Source organism: Lynx rufus, unplaced genomic scaffold, assembly GCF_022079265.1.
Source record: "Lynx rufus isolate CCGP_SWC_20201006 ecotype Redwood Valley unplaced genomic scaffold, mLynRuf1.p SCAF_11, whole genome shotgun sequence".
Lineage (NCBI taxonomy): Eukaryota > Metazoa > Chordata > Mammalia > Carnivora > Felidae > Lynx > Lynx rufus.
The window spans coordinates 59,310,966-59,316,586 of NW_025814825.1; the positions used below are offsets into that span (position 1 = coordinate 59,310,966).

General features: G+C 50.4%; 1 pseudogene; it reads right to left on the reverse strand.

Annotated features, from left to right (window-relative positions):
- Nucleotides 1-915: 915 nt before the first annotated feature.
- LOC124507313 (uncharacterized) lies at nt 916-1,090 on the reverse strand (annotated as a pseudogene).
- Nucleotides 1,091-5,621: the final 4,531 nt, after the last annotated feature.

A 5,621-nucleotide genomic window follows, 5' to 3' on the forward strand; every position in this document is an offset into this window, starting at 1 on the left:
TGTGCGTGGTCCGCATCTCAGCCCCCTTCCTAACACCTAGATGTTTGCAGCCTTTGCGTGTGGCACGTTCCCTTACACTTGAAGTTTGCCGCTCCTCCTCCCATCGCTTCCTTTCATCTACCTCAAATGAGTTGTAAAACAGTAGAATCTGCAATACATGCTTAAATTTTTTCTAATGTTTATTGACTTTAGAAAGAGACAGAGAGAGAGAGAGAGAGAGAATGAGCGGGGGGAGAGGCAGAGAGAGAGGAAGACACAGAATCGGAAGCAGGCTCTGGCCGTCAGCACAGAGCCTGATGCGGGGCTCGAACCCACAAACCTCGAGATCGTGACCTGAGCTGAAATTGGACGCTTAACCGATTGAGCCACCCGGGTGCCCCGGCAATATGGGTTTAGATATTTTAAGATGACATTTTGGTGCGCTATGCTGTGAGATGCTGAAGGAGGCTTATGCTTTCCACGTAACGCAGATGCTGGGAGCCAACACTAACCTTCCACACTCATCGGCTTTGCGTTCCCTTGTCCTGGAGTGCGGCTTTTATGGAGTGGGGGTCCCGTCTACACCACCAGTGGGCAAAACTGATGTGTCGTAAAAAACAAAAAACAAAAAACAAAAAACAGATTGCATTCTGAGTCCATTGTCAGCGTCGTTGTGCAGTTGGCTGAGTCTCAGAATTTAAGCTCGGGCTGAAGCGTTTGACACCTGCTGGGGAAGAGGGCAAGTTCGGGGCCCTGCATCCATTTCAAGGAGATTTTTCCTGGAGAGAATGTCAGGCAAGGTTGGTGTGTGCTTGTGGGCGTGGTCAGCGTGAGGCAATAAAATGCCACCTGCTCTGAAAGCCCATCACACCTAGGGAGGAGGGTTAGGCTCCTAGGGGACAGGTTCCTGGCTTTAAGGAAACAGCAGCTGCACCCTCGAGGTTGGCTGGATGTCCCATCAAACAGGGATGTCGTTGTCGCAAACCGACCTCTGTGCTCCAGAGCCAAAATATGACATGAAGACAGAGTTTGGGGATAAAAAGGAACGAGAGTTTTAAACTGATCAGAACGGATACTACACTTGATCTCAGCCAAAAGGCCGAGAAGCGATGGGAAATGAGAGTTTTTATTACTGTGCCAGGTGAGAGAGGCTGTGGCAGGCTAATGCCTTCAAGACTGCAGACCCGCCTGGAATAAAGGACTGAGGGGGTTTGTAGCAAAATAGAGGAACTGGGCAGTTTCGATAGGAACGTGGTATGTGCTGCCCGTCCCGTTGGCCACGTCCTTGAGGTGGCACCGGCCACCAGAGTCTCGTTACTGAGCATACACTGAGGTCGCCAGATGCCAATATGGATACTGAGTTCCTGGAGCAAAGGATTCTACACAAAAACAAGTGAAGGAGATGGGTGGGGGTGGGGGGGGGGCTTCAAGAATGAGAAAGGGGAAGATTTGCTGAGTTTAAAGTCAAGCCTTGCTGGAGCCCTAGTGTGTCCATCTTAATTTCCCTTCATCTTTATGTTTCTATAGCAGTTTCAGTGTCTGAGGTTGTGACATAATGCGGTCATGTGCGCAGAGCACGGTGGAGCCTTGCCCACATGTGATTTCACCCGGTTCTCATCAAAATCCCCTGAGGTGGGCAGACCAGGCCGCTCACTGTTGCTTTATGGACAAAGGAGCAGGCTCCAAGGTTAATCATTGTGGGTCATCGGGGTGAGTGCAGAGCAGGGATTAGAACCCCGGTCTCCCGGGCATCACAGAGAATGGCAGATCAGAGTTTTTTGCACTGGGTTCTTCCGTCCAGCTCGGGACTTTCCACAGCACCTTGCTACCGAGCTCAGGATCCCACGGACAGGCTCCCTGATGTGGACATGATTTTTCATTCACTCATGGGACAATTTTGAAGCCTCTGCTGGGTGGCTGGTACTGGTGTAGGTGCTGTGCATTGGACAAACCATGTCCCTGCCTCCTGGGACTGACATCCAGCTGGGAGTTCGAAAATAAGCGAGTCGGGGGCGCCTGGGTAGCTCAGTCAGTTAAGCGTCCGACTTGGGCTCAGGTTCATGAGTTCGAGCCCCATGTCGGGCTCCGTGCTGACAGCTCAGAGCCTACAGCCTGCTTCGGATTCTGTGTCTCCCTCTCTCTCTGCCCCTCCCCTGCTCACACTCTGTCTTTCTCTCTCAAAGATAAATAAACATTTAAAAAATTAAAAAAAAAAAAAAAAGAAAAGAAGCAAGTGAGCAAACAGACAAACGAACAAGTAAACAAAATACAATGTTTTTTAAAAAGACTTTATCAAGTGCCTATTATTTCCCAGGCACTATTCTAGCACTTGAGATCACCAGTGAATAGTTCAGCCATAATCGACTCTGGCACGGCTTCCCCTTCCACAGGGAAAAACAGACAATGAGCCAGCAGGCAAATAAACTCATAATAAATGTTCCAGGGGTAACTGGAATCAGGAGCTAATTTTTTTTAATTTTTTTTAACGTTTATTCATTTTTGAGAGACAGAGTACAAGTGGGGGAGGAGCTGAGAGAGAGGGAGACCCAGAATCCGAAGCAGGCTCCAGGCTCTGAGCTGTCAGCACAGAGCCCGACGCGGGGCTCGAACCCACGGACTGGGAGATCTTGACCTGAGCTGAAGTCGGCCGCTCAACCGACTGAGCCACCCAAGTGCCCCATCCAACCCAACCATGTTTAAGTGGACGGTGGACAGTTCAGTGGTATTAAGCACATCACATTGCTGGGCGAGCATCCCCGCCATCCGTGTCCAGAAAGTTTTCATCTTCCCAAACCGAAATTCTGTGTCCATTAAACAAGAATCCACATTGCCCTCCCCACTCCCAGCCCTTGGCAACCACCATTTCACTTTCTGTCTCTATCAACTTGACTGCACTCGGTACCTCGTATAAGTGGAATCATACAGTATCTGTCCTTTAATGACGGATTTATTTCACTGTAACATAATACCTTCTAAGTTCATCATGTTGCAGCTTTTCTCTTTAGGGCCGAATAGGATTCCGTTATACATATTCTACATTTTATTTATCCATACGTCTGTTGACGGACGCTTGGATGCTGCTGCTATAAACGTGGGCGTACAAATGTGTTGGATTCCATGCTCTCAATGATTTGGAATATATATCCAAAAGTTGAATGGCTGGATCATATGTTAATGCTATGTTTAATTCTTTGAAAACCACCAAGTTTTTCCACGATGGCCTGCACCATTTTACATTCCCATCAACAGTGCACATGGGTTCGAATTTCCCCACAGCCTTGCCACCTCTTGTTATTCTTTTTGGTTTTTGCTTTCGTAGTGGCCATCCTGGGGGGGGGGGGGGGCGGGGAGGGGTGTCTCATTGTGGTTAGAGGCTCTTTTTGATAAGTGGCCAGAGGAGCCCTCTCTGCAGAGACCTGATGTGCCGGGAAGGAGGCAGCCACATAAAGTTCTGGAAAAGGAACGTTCTGGAAAAGGGAAGAGCAACTGTGACATGGCTGGGAGGGATGAGCTTGTGGTATTTCGAGATCAGCAAAGAAGGCCAGTGTGGCTGGAGGAGAGTGGGTGAGATGATGGCGGCATGTGAGACCAGGGAGGTGGGTGAGGGTAAGTCTTGCAGATTTACCACCAGATTTCAACAGAGGAGTCACAGGACGTGGTTTGAGATTTTTTTTTTAATATTTATTTATTCATTTACTTATTTGTTTATTTTGAGAGAGAGAGAGAGCAAGCACATGAGTGGGGGGAGGGGCAGAGAGAGGGGGAGAGAGAATCCCGAGCAGGCTCCGTGCTGACAGCACAGAACCATGAGATCATGACCTGAGCTGAAATCAAGAGTCAGACGTTTCACTGACTGACCCACCCAGGCGCCCCTGATTCGAAGTTTTAAAAAAGAGCTTTGTGGTTGTTATGTGGAGAATGGTCTTTAAGGGGCGGAGGGCGGAAATGGAGGAGAAACAGTAGTTAGGAGGCCACTGGGAAAAGGGACTCAGGACTAATCCCTGAGATGTCCTTTAATATTTAGATGTGAGCCCAAGGGGAAACGGAGGAGTCTGTGAAGGAGTTGTAGCCAAAGACATAGGATAATGAGGGACCTGGGAGGCCATCAGATACTCCTGAGAAATCAAGGCAGACACCTGCCCAATGACTTGGCGATGTGGGGTCCATAGATGTGAGGGAAACCTCATGTTGCCCTCAAGATCCTTGGTAAGCGCTCCCAGTGGAATGACAGGGATGCGGTTTGCGGGGGAGAGGGCTGAAGCGGAAACTGAAGATAAGGAAGAGGGAGTAGAGAGAGGGGTATCCACAATGCAATAAATTTTTCTAGGAAAGGGATCAGAGCATTGGGACAGTAGCTAGTGGAGAGCGTTGTATGAAGGTTTAAAGACTGAAGATCCCAGATGCCTGCATGCTGGTGGGAAGGAGGGAGAGAGGCAGAGGTGGATAGAGGACAGGTGACAGATGGGTGGACCAAAGGAAGGCTGGCCTTGACCGTTGAGAGGCAATGGGATTGGAGCGGTTGTGGGCTTACATCAGGGTTCCCTCCGCCGTTGTGGATGGTGGGGAGAAGATGGAAACAGATACACCTGGGAATCGTGAGGCTCGGGGAGGGGGAGCAGCTCTCCTCTGATGGCTGATTGGGGTGCACACGCGGTGGAGAGTGGGGTCAGATGCGGCAGGGCATGTACTGAACTGCACGGGAGCTGGGGGGATGGCAGGTGCCTGGGGGGACCGGACCTTCACGCGGTCACGGAGAGAAGCAGGGATGTGAAGCATGAAAGGACCTCTCGTCATAGTCTCTTGGCAGTGGGCCAGCAAATTAGCTTAATGATTTTTGCTTTTGAAATTTTTTGGCAACAACTGATCGTTGAATTGGTTGGTGACCTTTTAATCTTAACTCAAGAAGTCAAGTTTAATAGCATCACCGCGGTCCTGTATCTGGATCCCGCTGACCAGTCAGTTATTTCCTCTTTGATTCACACAAACCCTGCTTAAACTCTGAAATTTAGGAATATGGCCTGGATTTTTTTTTCCCCCCTGTGGTCCCAAGAGAGGAGAAGCCATTGGTGGGCAAAGTTCACACAAACAGGCTGGACCGATTCTACCCCTTTATTGAATGAGCTAAGGCCTCTCAGCTCCAGGGCGGCCCCTGGTGGCTGCCCGCTGCTGCCTCCTGGGTCCTAGTTGTCACTCCTGCTCCCTCCCTCCCGTGACTGACTCACTGAAGCCTTGGGGCAGGCAGGGTGATCTCAGGGAGCACAGAGCAGCCCGGTCCCTAACATGCACGGCTGTGACCCACACCCAGACCCCAGGCCTCTCTCTCCTGCAGACGTGTTGGTTGGGAATGAAGAGAAACCACACACAGAACCACAGCTATGGAGGGTGACTCACAAGGGGCGGAAGGCACGGTCCGGCCAGAGGTCGGCAGAATGTCTAACACCGAGCCAAGCGGGGCCTGCGCTGTCCCTGGGAGTGCCCGGGTCCTAGTCTGTGTGTCCCTCTTTGGGACAGAGGTGGAGATGGCATTGTGACAAGAGTAGCCTTGCTAGGGTTTCCTGCATCAGGACCTGCATGGGGGGATTGATGGTGAAATAAGTCGCTGTGAAAGGTGACCAGCATAGTCATTCAGCGTTCTGTACTCA